Source organism: Erithacus rubecula (genome assembly GCF_903797595.1).
Source record: "Erithacus rubecula genome assembly, chromosome: 3".
Taxonomy (NCBI): Eukaryota; Metazoa; Chordata; class Aves; order Passeriformes; family Muscicapidae; genus Erithacus; species Erithacus rubecula.
In genome coordinates, this window is record NC_136689.1 from 146,859,251 (window position 1) to 146,883,155 (window position 23,905).

At 45.7% G+C, this 23,905-nt stretch overlaps 1 long non-coding RNA gene across 1 annotated transcript in view; it reads right to left on the minus strand.

Annotated features, from left to right (window-relative positions):
• The window catches only part of LOC306799429, a 95,007-nt gene that overhangs the window by 61,557 nt on the left and 9,545 nt on the right, over positions 1-23,905 (minus strand). Inside the window, exon 4 of the long non-coding RNA XR_013773597.1 lies at positions 9,603-9,683. This is a non-coding gene — a long non-coding RNA (uncharacterized lncRNA). The remainder of the gene's footprint in view (positions 1-9,602; positions 9,684-23,905) is intronic.

A 23,905-nucleotide genomic window follows, 5' to 3' on the forward strand; every position in this document is an offset into this window, starting at 1 on the left:
GAAAGACTTACAGCACATTAAAAAAGCCAAGGCTGTCAAGGCCAAGAGCTGCAGAGAGCCCTTTCGTACACCATTCCCCAACAGAGGAACACGAGGCTGCAGCTTTCATGGGAACACAGTGCCTGTGCTGATGGCTTCAACCTGGCTCAGGGTCAGCACAGCTTCTCAGCAGAAAAACAGCCCTGAAGGACTCAACATAAAGCACAAGTGACTCTCTTCTCCTCTCCCTGTTGTCAAAGCATCACTTGAAGCAAAAGCCTGAAAATGTGTTACCTGGGAAAGCAAAGCAACCACATCAGGGAGTGAGAGCACAAAGCACACCGTGACATTTACAAGTGAGCTTGAGCTCACTCATTTGTATTTCAAAGGCCAGGTTGACACAAGATATTTTTCTTGTTCTAGTTTTGGCTGTGAAGGGAATAATACACAACTCTGAGTGCTACTGCCACCGTGTCAGCTTTCCTGCAGAGTCAGATACAACATTCAGCCTGCTTCATTTGGAGAACATAAGGACCAATCTTGGAAAATCCCCCTTTGGCTGACATAAACAAAACCGATTTTGGAGGCTTGCTCATGATGACCACACACTCACCAACCCATCCTCACCTTCCTATGGCTCAAGTGAATGACATTAATCGTGTTGAGTGTCTCCCCTCCTTCAGCAACTTCACGCCATGAAAGTTTTCCATCTTCAGAGCTCTTGCTGACTGATGGTGACATTTAGTGACAAAACAGGCTCAACAGTTTAACACCTCTGTGGCCTCCATCACACTGTAAGATGCCCTCCTTTGCAGGAAAGGATCAGTATTTCTGATCCCACCACCAGTAGCAACCCCACCAGCACTGATCAGGCACAGCCCTCTTGGTGACAAGCCACAGTGCTCCTCAGACCAAAAGCTGCCTCTTCAGCCCAGAAACCCATTGTGATACTGAGTAAAAGTCCAGTTTACAGCATTCCCTGTCAGGCCAGACCCATCAAGGTGACAATATCCTGCTCTGGCATAACACCTGCCTCAGCTGACAATATTGACACTGGCAGCCAAGGTACACAGTGCACTTACCTGCAGTAATTTCAGCCTCACATCCTCTTCCTAATAAACACCAAACCATCTCAAATGAACAAGGAATCCTCCCCACTTTTCACCTCACATATTTTAAGCCTCTGTTTTCAGGTCATCAGTCCAGGAACTCCAGAGCTTCCTGGAAACCTTTACTTGCCTACAACAAAGCCCATCACAATTCAGCTGGGCAAATATGTAAAACTGACAAAGCCACAATGAGCCAGGTCTCCATCCCCTTGGTAGATACCATCACAAAAACCTGGAGGCTTTAAAGAGATGCCATCATACAACAAAGACCATGACTGCCCAAGCAGAGATCACCCTCTTCAAAGCAGGACCAAATGACAGGAACATTAAGTGGTCATTTCGTTCCACTGGTTCCCTCAAGTCAGAGTTGACTACAAAGTTTCACTCTTCCTCCATGACTGGATCCCACAGTTAACTCTGGCTCCTTTCCTGTCCCCAAACACACTGGCACTTCTACCCAGTTTTTGGGTCCATGCATGTCACCCAAACAGGCATACTAGGAAGACAAAATAGAAAAGTAACGTGGGTGTTCAACAAAGTACAGGGGAATCAATTTGCCTAATTAATGATCTTCATATCTGAAACAGAATTTTCCTTTCAGCTTTGCCATCCACTGCAGCTTCTCACACTGATCTTCTCCACACACACACACACACACACACACTCCACCTCTGCCCTGGCTGCTGTCTCCAGCCTTCACCCATGCCTGTGACACTTCAGTTATGGACCAACATGTCTCCTCCTCTATTTCAGGGCAGTCTTATCCCCATTTTTAAAGCCATTTTCTCCATATACACTTTGACCACATTTGCAGACCCATGCCCATTTGCACACACGCCGCTCATGAGTGTCTGTAACTCGGGGATCTGCAGACTTCCACCAGCAGCTCCAAAGCCACCACACTCCTCACCTGCAGTCACCTGAAATGGTGCTCAATAGTGTGTCTTCCCTTGCCTGGGTGGAGCAATGGACTTTTTTGGGGAAGAAGAGAAGAAAGGCAGAGACCTGGTGATGGTCTGTTTGGACACAATATGTCCAAGCCATGATCCCACCACAAAAGTGAGTTATTGCCTTGTGACAGCACAGACAAGTTTTATATAAATCACATACAGTAATGCATACTCACACAAAGCCATATGTAAGATATATACAAAGTACACACCAAAATAACACCAAAGAGTATGAATGTCAAAGAAGGGGTAAAATTAGCATATTAGAGAAGTGGCAAAATCTTATAAGAGAATGGAAAAAAAGAAAAATACTGGATATTCCCGGCTTGGAGCCTTACATACCACAACATATGACAATCACATCAGATTGAAGAATGAGAAAAATCAGCCAGAAGGTCCACAGGAGATATCCCAAGAAAAACAATGATTGCATGTAGTAGGGAGCTGCAGCAAATTATTTCCTTGGCATCACAGAATGCACCAGTGTTCTGTCTAGTCCAGCCTGCTGCTGAAATGCAACTTTCTGAAAGTCACACAGCCTTTACATGGCAAAAAGCAGCATAAGCTCAGAAATAATTTCTCCAAATCTATTCCTTGAAGGTTAGTCCAACATTTAAGAGACAAAAAGTAATGTTGGCAGGGAATACCAGGGTGCCATCCTTGGAGACTTAACCCAGAGAAAGCTGAAATGTCAATAATGTAAACTGGAACCAAATAATACTGTTGTTAGCTCAATGACTTCATAACAATCAAGTTAAGGAGAAAAAAGGAGATGGAAAATAAATGAAAATGGGCCAGACAGTTTTTACCACAATTGGATAATGTATCCAAGGGCATTGAAGGGGGCAGACGAGCATCCTAAGGTTAGGAATCAACACTGGGAAGACTTAACAGATCCTCCAGAATGGAAAAACTAGTAAATGCAAGGTAGTACTAATCTGTAATAAAGCCTACTATAATATTAAACAAGAGGTAATTAAATTCAAATGAAGGTACTACATATGTTGATCAATAGTAAGTGCAAAATATAATCAGAATCAAAAATTAAGACCTACTACCGAGATGGTGCATTTGAAGACTCATCCATTCCACTCCACACTTTATGGACACCAGAACTTCAATGCAATACCTTGGGTAAAAAACCCCCCAGCACTTTCTGAGGAGAAATCTGTGCCTGAGACACCAACACAGCTCTGAGCACCATTTGTCCAGCTCAACTTACAGCAGAAAGTTTTCCTAACTTTCCCATCCTTTCTGACGCCGTGTTACTGGATTACATGGTTACAGGCATGAGGGATGAATTGCAGGCAGAGGGTAACTCAATCCCTCTCTCCCTGGAGGAGTTCTACTGGCAGCTTGAAGTGAGGTGCTGACCTTGGTTACTTTACCCTGTTTTTTTTTCTCCTGCAAGCAACCACAACAGAAACCTCAAACAAAATTGTCCTAAACTCTCCTGGAGATTTGGAATTCAATCCAATATGGGTGCTATTTGAACTTCTTGAAATGAACATCTTAAATAAAAAGGTCTGTGGTGGTGTACAGCAGTAAAATTGATTTTAAAGTCTTAACACGCCAGCTAATCAAGAGAAATACAAGCACATTCATTAACTCCCAGCATGCTGGCAGTTTCAAAGATGCTACCCATGGCCAAGATCAGCCTGTTATCCCAAACACAAGAATTCATTGGCTGCTGTAGCCAGGAAACAGCTCCAAGTTTATATTTATTCTCTGTTTCATGGAAACAAGGATTTAATACTAAACTTATTTTACACACAAGCAGCAGACACATCAAGAAACTACAAGGTGGGACTGCTCTCTCCCTAATTTTAGCTGTCTAGAAATTGGGCATCTAACATAAGCCAAATGTTCAGAAAATTTCCATGATCCACAGAGGATCCTGGTCCAAAGCATTATTTGTTCCCACTCTTCCCACAGAATGTAAGTGGTGTTTACACTGGGAAACCTTTTTTTTTTTTAGTTTCACACCCAACCTCACCTGACTCCAAACCACAGCCATTCAGGAGCCATGAAGTCCACCAAACAGCAGCTCAGACTGGCACAGTAATGCTGGTACAAGTCCAAGTGGGTCAGCATTTTGGATGCCTAGTTGCACTTTTGGACATTTCTGGTCCAACTCTCTGACCTGCTCAAGGTCACTTGGGAAGTATGCTGCAACACCAGGGTATCCCACACTCAGGCTTGAGTTCTGTTTCATTGTGGAAAATGAAACTGCTTTCATAGCCTTTATTTGTGCTCTCAGAAAACACACAAAAATTAATCCCAAGAAGCATCAAGCTTTTTGGAGGTTTTCTTTTTTTTTTTTTTTTTTTCTAGCACAACTGTTATAGAAATATGAAAATTCAATTCAACAAGACAATCAATTTTCCTCCATCATTGAGACATCTCTTCATGGATAACCTACATGGTAGATTTGTCAGCAGTCAAAAACAAGGAATGACTTTCTGCCACTTCCCACCTGTTTCTGCAAACCTGCCCAGCAGCCCTGCCCACACTAGTGGCACCATCACAGCACAGCACATGGAAAGGGCTGCAGCTCAGATGTTCATCCAAAACACCAAGGCATTGGGAATAACATAAAAGAGTCAGAACCACCCAATTCATGCTCTTTGCGACTGTGCCCAGTTAGGAAATATTCCCAGGAAAAGATCATTTGTAAAGCACTATCTATACAGTAAGGTCTGTTAATCCCCATCACAATGTACAGCTGATGCCTTCCCACAGAAGAATGCAATCCAGCAAGGATTCCTGGCATGTCACTACACATTCTCAATTAGAACGAACATCAGCTCTCCCTGTCATGACCACAAGGAAAGACAAGATGGAAAACCACCACCCATCTCATCCCAAGTCAGCAGCTCCCAGTCTGTCAGCTTGGTGCAGTAAGGACAACCCTTTCCTCCACAGATGAGCTCCCTTTATTGCTGTTAAAGACCTCTCAGGTACTCTTCTTCTGAGGAATCCAGTTGACAAATTCAGGCAAACAGACCCAAACAAAAGAGAAAGAGAAAAAAAGTAAACCAAATGCATGCAGCCATTTGGCAGTTTGGACCCTGTGTTTTCCTGCCCAGTTTTTAATCCCCCTGTCCACAGGGGTATATTGGCATCATGTACCCAGCAGCCCCCTCAATGTGGACCCCTCTAGGCTCCAGTTTCCGTGCCAGCTTCTCTGACTTGACCCTGCTCTGTTTGGAAGTTGCACTGGGCTGGGCAGTTATGACTCAGGGTTACAGCACAGAAGCATTACCCTGGGGCACTGAGATGTTAGCAGAATACACCCAAATTTTCAAGACTAACCCTTCTTGACCTCAGCCCCCTTTACTCCATAGTGGTTTTCAATACACAACTTCATAATTCAGAAAATGGACACAGTTTTCTTCAAAGTGGTCAAGTTTATTAAGGAAAAGCATCCACAGAAGGACGACACCTCCCCAAAGGAGCCACCTCTGCAGGGCATGCTGCAGATCAGCCATTCAAGATAAAAATACAGACAACATAAACCACCTCTGAGAGCAGCTTTTTCATGCGAGTAAACCACCCATAGACACCGTTAACTTTAGGAGGGAACAGCAGAACCCAACAAACCATTGATGCAAAACCTAAAAAAAAGACCAGAAAACACCTGGTTCAACTAAATATATGCAGTCTGCAACTGGATGGCCTCCATGAACACAGAGGATAGCACATAATGACAGAGTGGGTGAGGCTGGAGGGACACACGGCCATACACACCACGAGTTTGCAAAGAACACTGTACAATCCATAGTGATTGTGCTCTCTCTAGACACAGACATGGCACCACCAACCGTGGCAAGCTGCCGGCTGGCCCAGACAGCCACGGGAGCTGCTGATGAAAAGCAGCTGGATCTTCAAGAGAAGTCTGCAAGGAGCTGAGGGGAGACCAGACTGAACAATGTCACAATTTTTCCCCCCAGATTTGCGAAGATAGAAGAGCTCAAAAGCTTTGTTCAAAGGCCTGGGTGCAGGGATGGAGCATGCAGGGAGCACAGGGCTGCCCAGCCTGCTGCTCCCTCCCCACCTTCCCATCCAAGCACTCCTGTACACACTCAGTGTCCCATGAAACTACTTTAAAGAAGCTAAAATGTCTGAAACAGGAGACAGCTCAAACAGATTTTTATCACCACATCCTGCACATATCAAGTGAAATCAGAAAGAGGGAGGTGCAGTCCACAAAATAAATAAGCAATTAACCCTCACAGTGAAAGAGTCAACGTCTTGGCTTTGGGGAAGGGAAGGGGAATGGCAGCTGGGGAAAACTCATTAACACCCACCGGGAAAATTAGTGACACTGTCAATGAAATGAAGCAGTTCACCTACAGGGCAGGAGAGCACAGGTGAGGGGAGACCAGCCATCTATGGCTGAGCTGACAGCATCCAAGACAGATGTCCAAATCACAGTAAAAATTAAACTTCGTTAAAAACTCTATTAGGGTGTAAATCCAGGCTGGGTGTAGAACTCTACTGAAGCAGGATGAGCAGAGCAGCAGCTCAGCGCTGCTCCACCGCACACCCAGCACCGCCAGGCTGCCCATGGAGGGTCCCAAATCCACAGCTTGGAGCCCAGGCATTGTCCCCACGGGACAATGGAGCTGGAACCGGCTGGGTTCAGGTCCTGCTCTCGTCAAACCCGAGACACAGCGCAGCCCAGGAGCCATTCCAGGCGGGTTAATCCGAGCGGTGCCATGGGCAGCAGCTCCGGGGCTCTGCTCGGGGCGCTCCTCACCCCCTGCACCAAGCAGGGCTTGAGCCGCAGCTGACTCGGCACTGACTCGGCTGGCCACTGTGAAACCCGGAGAGCAGGGAGCGCACAGTGCCAGCCGGGGGTCCCACCAGGACAGCACACAGCCCACCCTGCTCCCTCAGCCTCTGGCTTGGCTCTTCTTCGCCTCTTTGCAAGGTCCTTCGCTTTGACTAAGTTATCTTCTCCTCTTGGATCGAACTGCTTTTTCTCAGGGTTGATCAACTTGTGTCATGCAAATTACCCAGGGTGGAGGTAAACCAAGAAAAGGGGCATTCAGATGGTTCCTTTTATGTTTCACAGATGATTTGCATCCTTATTCTCTGCCTTTAGGGCAACTCTCAGTTGACTGAACACCTGCTTTTAGCTGCCGGGAAGCACACAGCAAACCTCCTTCTCCACCCACCCCCAATTCACACCCCTTCCCAGTACTTAACTGGTGTCACTGAGGCTTGCAAAACCCTCCTCGCTTAAGGCAGGCTGCTCATTTCATATCAGTCAAGATGGAGATGACAACATTCTCCTGCTTACCATATCCCAGAATCTCAAAGCATCCAGCTCAATGAAATCTCAAACTCAAAGAAAGCGAAAGCCTCACACCAGGCCACCAGCTTCGTGGGTTTGCATCCATGAGCCCCGGATATCCTCACTGATACCCACGGTGTCAGCCCAGCACAAAAACGCTTCAAAAAACCGGAGTGATAGAGAAAAAAGCCAGATGGAGTGGACTTAATTGTGAAAAATCCAGAGAGACGTCCAGCAGCCAAGTAAAAATGAGGCTGTTCCCTGGGAATCACTGATACTGCAAAAAGCATCCCCTCTTCTAAGACACAGTCCTCATATCTTCCATTAAATTGCCCATCCTTAATGTCAATTCTCACGGCAACTCCAAAGAATCAGTTTATTCCTGCTCTCCAGATGGAGAATTAAAGCACAGATTCAGAGCAAAGAGACCAGGGGCAGAAGCAAACATCAAATACAAGGGCACCATGAGTCCTGCAGCATCTTCTGGTCGCCAAAGCAGACACGGAAGGCAGGAGATGTGTGTGTCAGGCTCAGGCAAAGAGCAGTGACCACATCATTTCACTGGGACAGCTTCCCTTGCTATAAAAAGGAGAGATTCCTGTCTCCAGGGTGGCAATGAAAACACTCAAATTATTAGCAATACAGAAAAGCCAACAGTAAATTGCAGAGAAAACATCAAATAAATGAACAATAACACACACAGACAACACACACACACTTTCTTTGCCCACTTACAACTAAACAAGAGTGATGTACTACAGCAAATTTTATTTGTTCTTGAAGGTGACAATGTTGATGATGCACCATCATCATTAATCCCTATCTCTGCACAGATTGCCCTCAGGGAACAAACATATTGAGGGCACTGGCAGAGGCATAAGCATACCAAAAATCTTCCAGAGTTACCTCTGCTTAGGTACAACACCTTATACATCTAAATTTCAACTGGTGTCAGTATTTATCCTCACTGTAACAGGGATGAGCCAGCACAGGCTGAGAACTCTGCAAACACAAGCAGAAAACATTTCCATCTCTCAAGGAACTAGGAGGGGAATCAGAGGAAATGGCCTTGCAAAGTCAGGCAGGTGTCTGAAGTGGGACTTCTCCTGGCTGAGAGATGCAGTGACGCACACAAAAGCTCTGGATGGAGATTCAATCAACAGAGAGCTGACATGCAGCCCGCAGTTCTTCACAGAACCACACCTGGAGAATTCTGCACCTTAGCCAAGGTATCAGGATGTGGATGCTCCCTCTACAGGTGTCAGGTTCCCATGGGGAGATGGCAAGCATTGTTCCAAACCTTCCTGTGGCTGAAAAGCCACAAGCCACATCACTCAAACAGCCAAAGAGCAGAGCAGCTTCAGGGCTGGTTCCCAGAAGGTTACAGTGCAGCCCAAGCAGCCTCACTGGGTCTTAGTGCAGCAGCTCCCAGGGCTGGAATAAACTCCTGAGGCTGGAATCATCCTGCTGATTCTCACTGGGGCTGCAACAGTCAGTGTGAGATGACCCAGTTGGACTGAAACCTCCTCAGCAATCATACCCTATCCTTCAGGAATGCACATATGCTGCCAGTCAGGGTGTATAACTGCTGAGAGCAGGCTCAGACAAGTGGCTCACAGATTTAAGCTGTGTCCAAACCGTGAAGAAAATTTAACGGCAGCTTAGGAGAGGCCAAGCTTTCATGCTTTGGACACCTGAAGCCACAAGCAAGCTCCCTGAACTCGAGTCCTCCTACACAGGGTACAGACATTGCACATGCCTTGCAGACCCTACAACCAAACAAGCTGCCCCAGCTGTGCTGACAGTGCAGAGAAACAGGTATTGTAGGGAATGATTCAATCCATTCATATGCCTAGGGCAGGTCAGGGTTAAGCACTTCCTAAAAATATCCATTTCCCTTCAGCAACTGTAAAAGGAGGCTGAGGGGGGCTAGTAGCTGGATCAGTAGCAGGTAATTGCAGCAGAGTTCTCTAAACAGAGAGGAGTAAAGTCCCCTGTTGTGAAGCCTAAATACAGCCAGAAACAAGACCTGTGTGATGCACAAACCTCAACATATTCCAGACAGTCTCCAGCCCTTCTGAGACTCCCAAGCACAACAGAAGTCTACAGTCTCCCCATCAGCCCTGAAGAGGCAAAATACAGTGAAACCTGTACAAAAAGGAAATCTGGAGGATCAACAGAAGTCTCACACAAAGGGTGCGGGGAAGACTGGGAGGGTTTCTATCTCCAGGCTTATGAGCACTGAAAGACATCACCACTCACCTCATTTCCCAGGAAACCCTGGCAGGATCTGACCTCCCTTTGACATGCTCCTCCCTCCTCCTTTCTGCAGTCAACCGAGACCTATATGACATTACAACAAAAGACATGTGAGCAAACTCAATCTCGTCCCCTCCCTCCAACCAAAAACCTTCCATTACCTTAATTTTTCAACATAAGGATGCAATAGAAACCAGTTAAATATAAATTACAGCTTATGTATACATTTAAATATTTATGTATCTATTTTATACATATTATCTGTTTAAATATATAGATACATATGTATAAAATATACAAATTGGTAAAGGAACAAGGCCCCATGCAAGTGGCTGAAGCAGCAGCACATTCATTCATCTGCAGCCACCAAAGTTCAGGCATCAATGATGAAGCCCTACAGGCTGTCCCATGCCGGACTCCCACAATTATTCTGCAATGTGACATAAAAAAGCATGTCAAGGTCCTCCTGAGATGTTCACTGACAGCTCTAGAGCAATCCCTCAAACACTCCTAAGGAGTAATGGGAGGAAATACAGACAGGGGTCCCAGGGGGTCTGGGTGGCCCAGGGCTGTGAGGAAAAGGAATGGAGGCAGCAGATTCCTGCTCCATGACCCAGAGCATCCCAGTGCCATCATGGAGAGGACGTGGGCTTTTCCTCGTGGTGGCCTCCAGACATTGCTGACCCCTGTCATGACAGCCCAAGGGTCACACAGGACAGTCAGGGGGACATCAGGCTGCTGTTCACATTCTCAGTGATCTGTGGGTGCTGGTCCTCACAGACTGTTTTCTCCCACCCTCCAGTCCCCATCCTCTCCTTCAGAAGTCACAGAGTCCCTCTTGGCACAGCCATAAATCACACAACTATATATCAAACAGCTTTTTATTGCATAGACTGCTGGCAGTGTGAGTGTGAGGCAGAGGAGAGAAGGGGGCCTTTATCACCATCAAAATCTCTTCATCACTCAGCCTACTTAAACCCAGCCACATTTGCACTGCTAAATTTGGGAGAGTATGAGAAGCATTCCCTCGTAAGGGAGGTGGGGGAGGGACAAGCCAGCTTCTGGCCTTCTTTAACTCCTGCCAAGTGCTCTGTAATGCAGAGCCCATGCCAGGGAAGCCTCCCCTGGCCCAATGGCCTAGACCCAGCAAACCTGGAGATCAGTCCTTAACCCCTTCCTGCCAGCATCTGAGCTTGCCTGCTTCAAGAAAATGATTGAGTCAGGCTTCAGGAAACAGCTCCCACTGGAATAGCAGGTATCCAGGAGGTATGTGGAGGGAATTCTGGACACCTCCACATATCAGCTTCAGACAGGAGTTTGAAGACCCTGCACTGAAGGGATGCAGTACCCAGCCTGGGACCAGCTAGCAGCAATCCTCACCTTCAAACTGATTTAAGAAGCTGCAAAATGTCTATTTTTGGGTGCAAAACAGATGAACTATCCAGGAAAGCATCTGCAGCAGGAAGGGGTCACCATCCCAGCCAGCGTATCGAAGCACTACTTTGACCTGCAGCACAGACACCTATAAACAGCTACCACCAGGCTTTGCTTTTGAGGTCATAAGAGCAAATTAAACCTCTCTCTCCTTGTTGCTGGCAGGTACAGGAAGGAAACACAGTTCACAGAAACCTTTCTGGGCCTGTTCTCCATAAACACCATCAGCAACTGCAGGTGCCCAGAGAAATCTGCCCCTGGAAACACAACCCATGGAACAGCTGGGGGGGCAAATGTGTTGCTGCCCACACTCAACAAATAAACATTTTACCAGAAGGTGCCAAATCTGGTGGTGTACACGATGAGCCAGAAATTCTCCTCAGGATTCACACTGAGACATTCGAGGGAGCTTTTGAGGAATCCAAACATGAGCCTGGGCAGGTGGCCGGAGACATTTCCCAAGCAATTCACACGCACAGAAAAAAACAAAACAAAACCCTAGGCTTGTTTTCCACAGAAGTGGGCATCAAACGTTCTGACATCAAGAAGGATGATTAAAGACAGCTGAGGTGCAGGAAAGATTAAAAGAACTAAATATGCCCAACCTGGCTAAGCAATGAGTAAGAGGAGACGTGATAAAAGACTTCAGGCATTTGAATGAAGGGAGTGGCGTGGCATTAAAGGACTGAATAAAATATCTTTCTGAGAAATGGATCCATCAACGATCTCTCAAGAGATAAGGTACAAGCCTCATTTTTTAGGCATCTAGAAAACCGGTCGCCAGAACTGAGGTTTTTGAGGAGAAATCCACATTGCCCCGAAGGGAATGCACACCAAAGCTTTTTATCTCTGCCATGGGGTGCTGCAAACGAGGACCTCAATGCCACCAGGGAGCACAGGAAACTTGGAATGGGGCAAGTGTTTCATACCAACTCACCCAAGAAGCAGAGATATGCCTTTCAACTGTAAAATTAAAATTTATAAATATACTTGATTTTTCACTCCTAATTTTTATTCAGCAGCTCTAATCCACAATGTTTCAGGTTTAGGAGTGAAAAATGAGGAGGGGGAAAAAACAAGAAGGATATAACAACCAACCTATTAAAAATGAACATGAAAATGTTAGATCTGGAAATCTAACAAATACTAGATTTTTTTCCCCCACAATAAATAAAGATACATGACATGGTGCCAAGGAAGCCAGAGCCTGGACTGAGCTGGGCAGCAGTGATCCTGGCAAATGCCAGCCCAGCAGCACTCCAGACACAGCACACACCTGGGCAAGGTGACAAAATCCTGGGAAGCTTTTCAATACCTGGCTCTGATGAGATCACACCCTTCAAAGTACCCTCTGACCCTCTGAAACCCAGGGACCTGATACATCTTATAAAGATCAGAAGGGAGCCCTAAGGCCTGAATAAACCACACAGGGGGAAGAGATAAACCTGTTATGCTGGCTTTGCCCCAAAAAGCCATGTAATGAACACCTAAATATCAACCCTGTGAAGCCAAAACGGTGGATTCTGTGTAATTTCACACCATGTCCAGCCACATGAGGCTTCTCTGAACATTCTCCCCTGACACAGAGTGGTGCATCCTAGGGAAGGAGCTTGACCTGACCAGAACTATTAAGTGAATGCAGACATATGCACGGTGAGCTTATCACACCAGCTTATCAGTTCATCTGATGTGCCTGGGGATTGCCATTGACCCCAGAAGGTTCTTTCAGGTGCTTCTGCCCCAATATTGCTGATGCAACTAAGCCACCAGGGCTAGGACTCAGCAGTATCCCAGATTTGGGTACCTAGAGACTTCTTCCCTAGTTGGGAAAAGCCAGAAGACATCTGCCTGTGGTGTAATTTCAAATCAATGGCCACATAACCTGTTCCAGCTGCCCCGGCCCCCAACCTTGGGAGGCAAGGCAGGGCAGTTGAATCTAAGAGGAAACTAGATAGGAAAAAACACAAAAGGTGAGTAATTTTCTTCTAATTAATTCCCTAAACCAGTTCAGTGGGGCTCAGGCAAGTACTAGAAATCTTTCCCCTTTTGGCACGAGCGAGATCAGCTGAACTGCAACATGTGACTGCAATCCAAGGCAACCTTTGTTTGCAAGACCAAGACTGGATCTTTTTAATTTTATTTTTTCCCCCTTTCCCACAGCAATCTCTTAAGTCTGCAACTGCCTTTCTCCATGGGAACAGGAGATCCACCATTAATTGACCAGTGAGTTTTATTACAGAGCTGAAACAGGATGTTCACAGAGGATTTTATCATGGGCTTTTTAATAAGTGGGACATTTTAGTAGGCAGTGTATCTTCTTGCTTTATGCATGCTTGTTTCTTTGGGAGGCTGAAGTACAAAACCAGGCTGCCAGATTCATTTTATATACTGAAGAAACACGATTTATTTCTACCCAATTATAAAAAGAGAACATAAAAAGACCCGTTCAAAGTGGAGGAAACTCTTCTTACATTTGGGATGAAAAGGGAAAATTAAAATCTAAGATAGATTATTATACCTTCCATCAAACCTTTGTCTTCCCACAGAATCAGCTGCTTCCATCACTGCAGCAACACTGATGCTGGAGATTACCTGGCTCAGGGTATCACTGTCACATAGAATTAAAGGTTTGCAGGCTGTATTTGGACAACTCCCTCCTTTCCTTTTGATGGTAATTTTGGGTATCCCTGCTCAGGCCATGACTGCAGTTTTACTCTGCTCTCATCATGCATTCAGACTGACAGCCAGACTGGCAGCTCTCACAGCAGGTGTAGCAGGAGGGCACAGCTCCTCTCTGACCCACAACTCATCCTTCCAGGAATGACTTTGGAGTCTGGACAAGGGAATGTAAAATTTTGACTTGTGCAATTCCCACTACAGGGAGTGGAGGTTATTTTTTTCCCCATTCTGAGAGTTAATGAGAAACAACTCTCTCCCAAAACACAGATTAGTTTTTACTCTGAAGAATGGACCAAGGATACTCCATGTGTTTAAAAAAACATGCAGAGAGCTCCCACAGGATGAGCCCCAGGAGGGAGCTGTGTGCTGGGACGCAGCCAGTTCTCCATGTTCTTCCCAAGAAATGCATTTCTCATCCTGACACACATTTTGGTACACCCACTCCCACTCAGCAGAGCCTTTGCCGGCATCCACTTCCCCTGGATATTTTACAAATGCTTATCCAGCGCCTCCCATTCTCACTCTCTCATATGTATTAACTGCTATCCTATTTTTGCTCCAGTTTTGAAAAGGTGCAAGAGAGAAATGAGTGTTTTTCATGTTTCAGGAAGATAGGCACCTCTGTCTGAGCTGGCAGCAGCTCCTCTGCTGAGGGAGAGGGGATGTGCAAAGCTCTTGGAGAGAGGGAAGGGAGCAGGATGTAAGTGCCTGGACTGCTGCTGGCAGTCTGGAAAGAGTTACTGCTGGGCCGGGAAGAATGCAAGTGACGCAGCAGCATCCTGCAGGGGGAGAAAGGAAAACGTGAAAAAAAAAAAAAAAAAAAGCCTTACAAAACCTCCAGTTCTTTGGCTGAGGTTCAGGATGACTACACTTTTACTGTAAGTGTTTAGTAACTCAGACTCACATAACCCTCTCTGCCCACTTGGGGCCACGAGATGCAGCTTACAAGCTACAAGAAATGCTACACACACACATGCACACGCTCAGCTGAATCCCTGTCCAGGGGAGGACAAAAAGCCTTTAACAAATTAAGCTGTGTTTCCCATTTAAGCAGAGCTCCATCGCTATTTATTTAACAATTTTAAAGTGTTATTTTAGCCTTCCTGGTTTGTGTGTGTTGAGAGATTGTTCCTGGGACAGGAGCCAAAGTTGCTTAGAGCAAGCCTGCAGCCAGAGAGAGAGGGAAAGGCAGGACAGAAGAGAGGAGGAGGAAGATGCCAGGGCAAGGCTTCACCGTGGTCTCAGCCTCCCCCAGCCACAGAGCTGGAGGGAATTGAACAGAAAACTGGGGACAATGATGAGGAAAAGAGCCAGTGGTGTGCTCTGTTGAGGCTCCCTGCTTTCAGCACCCCAAGCAAGCATGTGGAGAGAAGAGCAGGTGAAAGCAAAGCTATGGCAGTCCTGCACACACCAGGACGAGCCACACAGCTCTCTGTGGGTACCATCCAGGAGAGGTGCTGATCCTGCCTGAGAGGTGCTCTTACAGCAAAACTGACCAGAGAATGGATGACCCATCTGGTCACAAATGCTGTTTGGTATCCACCTGCTCAGAATGCCCTGCAGTACCAACAGCCCTGGAACAAATGCATCAAGGGAAAAATAACATTAAACATCTCCTCTGGCTACTCCTCCTGCCATGACTGTACTTCTAGACTGGCTTCCAAGAACATCTCTTTCCATGAAGTACAAGTCCTGTGAAGTCACCAAAGCCAAGACTTCATCCTTACATATAATTATATTCTCCACTGTTATTAACATAACAGATTTGTTCCTTGAAAAGGGACTTCTAAAGAGGAAGTTAGTTGTTATTAGTTTGTCTTCCTTAATAACACTTTAAAAATCCTTTTTGCCAGTGTCTTTGTAGTCCTACCTTTTACCTTGTCCTCTGAAGTCCAGCAGTTGCTAGACTCTGCAGTTCCTCATTTAGAGTTGATGCTGTTGAGTCACCTGTACAGCACTCTGGGGTTTTGGCAATGCAGGGCAGAGCCTTCAGCATCACCCAATCATCCACTGTGCTTTGCAAAAGATGGGATTTCTGTGTGTCCAAAGACACATCCCTGAGATGCCACTACAACTTTGCTGACCCTACTGAAGAGCTCTGCAGCTCCACTATCACCAGTCCTGCCACACCAGCCCCCCAGCAGTTAGCTTCATGGGGTGGTCACTCCTCCATCTGGTGATATTATATGGAACTGTCTGGGGATTTGACTTCTTCCCAGAGTAAGCCCCAGCCTATCAGTCTGGAAAAGGCAATGATTAGTAAACTACTTGTTTTCTCCACTTTATCTGTACCCTTTTTAAGACAAATTACCAAGCTTCTTTTAGTTTTTAAGCAACTGAGATCAGCACAAGTCAGATTCAGCACCAATATGTCAAGCATGTCACAAGCAAACATAGTAAGCTTTATTTTTTTTTTTTTCCCAGAGGAATTTTAGCATTAACAAGATTGGAACTGAAGCACAGATCTTCCTAGCAAGGCTCACATCTATATTCTCCAAGACTGGGGACACAGACACTGTGCTTTGAGCTATGCAGAGCTGTTCCCTCGCCTTGAAGAGATGCAGCAAGGCAAGGGAACTCTGCAAACAACAGTGGAAAGCTCTGCAGCCTACAAAGAATCAACCAGGCATATCCTGTAGGTCTGCCTATCTGTGATCTTCCTCTTCAAGGCACTTCAATATCCTCCAGTGATTTCAAAACCCAGCACATACTGTTTCAGCTTTGATGCTCTGTGCTCTCATTATCAACCAACCAATACCAGAACATCCTTTCTTCTTGCAGTAAACCCCCTTTTTTCCCTAGGGGTAGAGCTGGTTGGACAGAACAGACCAGGCATTTAGCATTCCATCACAAACCTAAGCATCAGCCTGAATCACTAAGGCTTGCACAGCCCCAGCACATTCCATCAGCTCCAACACCAGCCCGGTAACATCTCCGTCAGGCAGCAGTCGCAGGCGTATTTGGTTTAGCATCCACAGCAGAGGAAATCATCAGCTTACATCACAGCACAGAGTGACCAGTTTGTGGTCAACCAAACTACTCCCAAGAGCTCAAAAGCCAAGTGCAATGCAGTAATGACAGAAATTTGGATACAGAACATCAGGAGGTGTTGAGACACTCAGCCTCAGCAGGACTGATGGGGTAGAAGTCATGCCAAAATCTGGATGCAAGAACTGCAGAAATGCTGGGCTGGGAGGGAAGTCAAACATTCACCAAGCCCTGAAGCCTCTCTTGGCTTGTCTCTGTGCTGCTCTCCAAGGCAACCCTGCCACAGCCCTGCCAAGAGCAGGGACTCGGCTGCAGCTCCCAGCGACGGGCACCACTTGAGTCCAGAGGGGCTGCTGTGCTGCTAACAAAGAGGTTTCTAATACCTTTTGGGTCAGCTCCAGCACCACTCATTCTCCTTTACCACCACCACCACCAGGAGCTGGAACCCACACTTTGAGGAATGTCAGTTGGAACCTACACTTTGAGAAATATCCCACTGCATGATGGAGACGATGCACTGGAAGACCGTGTCCAGAGAAGGAATTCCCTGTATGCAATTTTTGTCTAGTCCTGTCTTCAGACATGGACAGACATTGTGTGCTGCACTCTTCACACCACCTTCCTGGATGTCTCAAATCTGCTCTGCTCCCTTCAAGTCTCAACTCTAGCAAGTGCTCACAATCCTCTCCTTGCCCTCCTTTGTCTCGCATGCCATCTGTTGTCTGTGTGGCCATACTCTGAAATAAATTTGGAGACACTTCAGCTTTTTCTATACTAAGAGATGTTCCTTGTCCCAGCTCACAGTGTGGACACAAGTTGTGGCTACACAACTGATCACACAATGAGCTGCAGCACAATCAATACCAAGAGAGCAGAGATACTCAGCCCCAAAACTACTGCTGAAGAAGCATGTCATCAAACCACAGCCTTACACCTGTGGGCTGTAGGGTTGGTTTTTTTCCCCCCTAGGTTTAACATATGCAAATCTTCCAGCTATTCCTCGTAAGTAAATTTTCCCAAACAGAAGCTTCATCTTCCCAAGCTGCCTGCTTTTGTATTTAAATCAGAGGGGCTGAGACTGGATGCTGTGTTCAAAACAAGGTTTTACAGAACAACAAAGATTGAAGAGCTGGAATTATTACCTTTGCCATTTTTTGTCTGGGCTATTCAAGATCTACCTGTCTTGTAACAGCATCTGACTGCAATTCACAACCAGCTTGTGATTCACTGCAGCTCACAGTAGTAGTGAGCTTTCTGTAGCCAACCTGCTCATATGAGAGTTACTGCTCATTTTGGGTGCGTGCATCCATTTTCCAAGAGTGCTGCTTTGCACTTGTTTTTATTGAATTTATTTTTCTTATCTTTAAACTACCTTGCAGCTCATTAAGGCAACTGTAAGAGATGTTATGACCTGAAGTACTTGTAATGTCCCTGGTTGCATTTCATCTTCTGTATCATCTGCAGTCTACCAACTGATCTGCTACTGACCCTGAAAATAACTTCCTCATCCAACAGAGAACTATTGCTTTTAGCTTCTTAAGTACCAAATTACAATGATTCCATCTTCAGCACATTTCCCAAGTTTGTTTCCTGAGCTGTTGGGATTTTCTCAAGAACTACTGTACAGTCAGCAAAGTAGTCACTAAAATACCAGACTTTGTATGAGACTGCCTAGCACTTCTGCAAACTCTCCATCCTTCAAGAGAACTTGGCACATCAGGAGGCATCACAGCTAAGGGCTGACAACTCTAAACAATATGAGTTCTAAAGTTACTTGAAATTTTCTTTAAAGTCAGGTCAAGCAAATCATGCATTCCCCATTTAGGATCAGCATTACAATTTTTCAAGTCTTACCTATCCAGCTCCCTGTTGCTATTTCCCATGGCTGAGCTAAGACTTTAGGGCTGCAGGCACTTAAAAAGAAAAGCTAATGGCGCACGGGTTAAAAGTTGTTATTTTTATTAACTTTAAATCATAAATATGATTTCCACTTGAAAAGGGAACACTTCATTTAACAGACACAGTGGCTCTGATGGGTAATGAAGGGTTTTGAAGGAAATTAAAAAACAAGGAAGCAAGGGAAAAAGAAAAATAACACTTCCAGAAAGTTTTCCAAAGGAAATGAGTAACCACTTGTTATTAAATGATAAATCACAGTCCTCGGGAAGTGGCATTGTCTGTGGTCTATTTTTAATGAGAAAATACTTGTCACTGGCACAAGGGCTATATGGGACACATCTGTGGACAGTGGGAGTGTTCACTGGGAGTCATCATCTCACTGCTGCTATTCCCATCACTTATCAGCAACAAAAACGGGATGAAAAGAACATGGCTTAGAGAAAAAACAATGCATCCAGAGCAACAAACAAGGGCTACTGTTCTTCATGGATGGAAGACAGGAGGAAACAAGGACCAAGTCAAGGCTGAGTGTAGTCTTAGGCTTTGCTTGTTTTCCATGTGTGAGTGATGCACATGAAGCCACCAGGAAGCAAATGTGTGCTGACCCCAATGTGTCCATAGGGGATCAGTGCCCTCCCACATGCATTAGCATCCTCTCTGTCCCTGCGATGGGGACACATTAGGCACACAGCCACAAGAAACCCCTGAGCCTCTTTTCCCCAAGGTTTGCCACCAACACAGGGTTTTCTGGGGAAGCACCTGATGCTGCAGCATCACTGATGCTGAACACTTCAAAGGTGTAATTAGCCTCATTTTATGCTGATAAATGAGTCCCAGATTCCTGTGGCAAAGTGACTCACCTGTTGGGAATAGGCACATAGTGTCAAGGGAAGGGTAGCAAAAGACAGCAGAATTGGCTGAAGGCTCAGCTATAAGCACAGCCTCAAAACCCAATCAGAGGGATCACAAGCTCCCAGACGTGGCCATCAGGCAGCAAGATTCCCTGCACACAGCTGAAGGGACCATTTCTGCCCAAGCCCAACTCTCCCAAGTCCCAACCAAGCACTGCCAAGCCCGAGCCATGGGGTTCAGCTGCAGCCCATGTTCCCCATGTGCTCAACACAGTCTGTCCCAACATCACAAACCCCCACAAAGTTTCCAGATGCAGCAGTAATGAGCAGGATCCTATGGCCAATGTGCTGCAATACCAAGCACTATGGCTTATTTTGCCATGAGGGTGACCAGGCTTGCTCAGGAAGGCTGTGGAGTCCCCATCTGTGGAGATGTGCAAAAGCCATCTGGACACAGTCCTGGGCAACTGGCTGTAGCTACCTGCCACCTGCATGGGTCCCTTCCAGCTTCTACCATTCTGTGACTTTTTAACTGCAAAGCCAAATGCATCCCAATCCTTCGCTTTCACTGATCCACAAAAAAGACTGCAATTATTCTGTTTCTCAACTATTTCTGACATTCTTTCCAAAGATGAAGGTTTTTCCCCCTTTCCTTTTTAATAGGAATGTAACCCCAGAGTTCACAGCAGATTATAAAACATGCACACACACATCACTCTTCCAAAACAGCATTTGAAAGTGTTTGTTTGATTTTTTTTCCTCCCACCCATAAACCACCACCCTGCTGGTCTCATTCATTGTGTGGCATTTTGCAATGAAGCGTAAAAATGGTATTAATCATCGCTCTGAAAAAACACAAACTTCTTCTCTGAGGTTTGAAATAACCATTTGGAAGAAAAACTTCCAGGAGCCAGAAGGACTGACAGAGCTGGAGACTGAAGCCCTTGTTTTCAAAGGCCAAGTGTATCCCAATATATCCCTTGGACAGCTGCCCCAAGCCAGAGTTATAATACTTCATTCTTCAATTCAAACAGCAAGAAGGAGATTTGGTACAAAATCAGGACAAATACCTAAAGGGAATAAGAAGGAAAATGTGTGGCAAATCTAATGGAAGGCCTGAGCTCTAACTATAGCTTTGGTGAGTGTCTGAAGTCTCAGCTGCCTCTCATCTCCAGGATGTTGCAGCCAGAAAGATCAAATAAGGGTACCCATCTCTCACAGGCAGCACCTGAGCATCACGGAGTGTGCTGGCAGTCACCCATGGCAGAAGCACAGAGATCTGCAAAGGCTATGCCAAAAAAATAAAAATCATTATCATCCTTATGTTTTCTGGCCAAACACCACTGGAGAAAATTACCTTCTACATAAATCAAGTTCTTTGTCCACCTCTGTAGATTCAGTGCTTCTCACAGAAGGGGAGCTTCAGTCAAAGATGGAGTCAGAAAAAAACATGAGGCTCTTTTTTAAGATAGATGCTTTAGCAGAGATTTGCCAAAGGCTTTGGAATCCCTCTGCTTCAGTGCTAAAACATTAATAATTTAAACACCTTCTCTTAAATTAGGAAGGACACTAAAAGAAACTACTGAAAGAGAAAAACCATGAAGCTTGCCACCACCTCCAACTCAAATACTGACATTTTCTCTCAAACCTCAGAAGTAGTTTCAACAATCTGACAAATGAGAAATTTGCGTTTTTCTTATCTGTCCTTCCCTCACGTTTTCTCCTCTGCCATTAATCTTCCAGGTAAAGCAGCTGACCACAAGGACAGGGCACACCAATCATCCTGGTACAGAAAGACCCAGGATGCTGTAATCAGGAGCAGGGGTGGTGCAAACAGTTGTAAAATGTTTCACAGGGCATGGCAAACATTTCATGTTTACTGTTACATTAGTGGGACAGGACAGGACAGGACATGACAGGATAGGATAGCTGGAAGGGATCTACAACCATCATCTAGTTCAATTGCAAGTACTTTGTGTTAGAAGAGCAAGACAGAGAGCAAGACAGAGAGCAAGACAGAGGGAGAGAGAAAATAATCAATTATTTTCTCTTCTTTTTAATCAGTAACCCCAGACTCTTGTGCATGGTGAAGTTCCCTGTTTATTCAAAGCCTGTATGCCTCTGCCTGTCTCGGCTACCAATACCTTCCTTATCAGCACATTTCATTCTTTCCTATTCTTTAAAGAGCTCTGCAAAGTGAAAAAAAGTATATTATCTCCATATTTAAGAGACAAAAAAATGCTGGCAGAGATAGGTGTACCCCACTATCAAGGTTTTTGCAAGAGCAGGAACAGTGTGGCAGCCCAAGATCTGTGCTGTCTACACAAGCCCCACCAGGGACCCCACCTCCTTCAGGAGCAGCCAGCCCAGGCACAAGCCTCTGTCCTGGTATCAAGGTGACCAGACAAAAGCACACACTTGGAGACACATCCCCCCTCCCATGCAGATGTATGAACTTCAGATGACACCACTCCAAATTTGCAAAGATGTGTATGGTCAGGGTGCACCTCCATTTACTCCATACCAGGTCTTCCCTTCAAGAAAACCTCCTTGATGAGTCCCCACTGCAGCCATATAAGCACTGGAAAAATGCAACCTTATGCCTCTCCAAAGGATGCTTAAACACATCCTCTTCCTCAAAGAGAAAAAAAAAAGAGGATTAGCTATTCAAAACCTATATGCCAGGCAATCTGGTGACCAAGTGCCTTCCTCTGATAGCTCTTCCAGACAGTCATGAACTTTAAACTGTTTTTTGTCTCCAACTCCCAGCAGCTCCTAAACAGTGTGAGCTAAATATTTATAGAAGAATCACAGTTTGTTTAAGTTTCAATCCATACTCCCTGAGGTCCAATATGCCCAGATCCTGAAATGACAGCTGATTACAGAAGAGCCTGAAAACACCACAGAGGGGACACTGAGACTTACCAGATCTTTTATTCTCCACTGGCTGTTTCAGGGAGCTTTTCCCAGCTTCTTTCAAAAGAAAAGGAACCACAAGCAGCTCTTGCCAACCCAGGTCCGAGTTTCATCAGACACTTTGGCACAGCTCTGCCCAGTGACACAGAGCCCCAGGTTTTGGGGGGCCCCCACTGTGCTCCAGAGCTAGGCACGTGGATTGCTGCTGGAAATGCAATTGAAGCATCCAATACACTGAACAGCAGGCACCAAGGCACAGAGACAACAGCCCAACACCAGTGCCACAGGTGGGGCACAGTCAATGTCTGTCACTTCAGCTTGACAAGTTCTACCCTGACCCATCTCTGCTGGGCACAGCAACAGCTTTTCCAATTTACCACAGGGTCCAACTCCAATGGAGCAAAAACGTCCTCCCACACTTTACAAAAGAACTAAGGATACCCCAGCTTTCTGCCTAACTGAACAGCCTGTCAGAAGCTGAAAAAACACCTGTATAAGCCAACACACTACTGCCATAAGCTACTTAAGTCAGCTGCTTACATATGGTATTACCATGGGTAACCTCACCAGTTTCATGGGTGAGGCAAGAAAAAAATAAGATCATGCTTCATCCCCTTTAATCATGTGTGACCAGAGTCGTCCTTTTGGAATGAAATTGGGGACTAAAGGAGCACACAAGATGCAAGCAGCACAGTTCTATACCAATATATCCCAAATGAACATCACCCTGTAGACCTCAGTGTCCAGCCTGGCAATCTTTCAGAGGGACAGCAGAGGCCAGGAGACAACACCCAAGCAAACACACTTGCAGTATGTTTCCCTTTTTTTTAATGGTTTCACATACAAGCTCTTGCATGAAGAACAGAGCAGAAAGTGTTTACTCTCTTCAGACAGGTGAGAGGTTGGGATGTCTTTGCTAAAGTTCAGCTACTTCAAACTTGCTTTGCACCTGCTTTGAACAGGATGACTGCTGAAAAACTCAAAACTCCCACTGACAGAGGTTGCTGTGCCTATCCTATCAAGATGAATTCTTCCACTGCAGCAAGATGGGACTCAGCAATGTTGCTCCATCCTAGGGTTCTCCAAGGGACTGCAGGACTTATCTGCCCTTGCACAGGGTGCTTCAAGGTATTTATCCCAAATAAAGCAGAACGTGGTGTTTCAAGCAAGAGGATGACTTTTGTCATCAGGTGGATCTCAAGGACAGGTTTGCACACTCATCAGGAGTCTTGATATCCAGTGTAAAGGGCTGTGCATGGATGGAGGAACAAACATGGAAATTTTCCAGTGTCACACAAGCACTCACCCTCACATGTATTTTCTATGCAGATGTGCCTATGCACACACACACAGCAAAGTGCCACGATGTCTCCTCATGTGTTACATGTATGGGAATATGCAGGAGTACAGAAGCCCACCAAAAACCAGCCACACTGGCAGACAAGACTAAAGAGGAGACTGCAACAAGAAAGCTGGAAATAATGACAAGCACTTTCATCAGGAAAACTGCAATTACTCAGCCAGCACACAGCCCTGCAT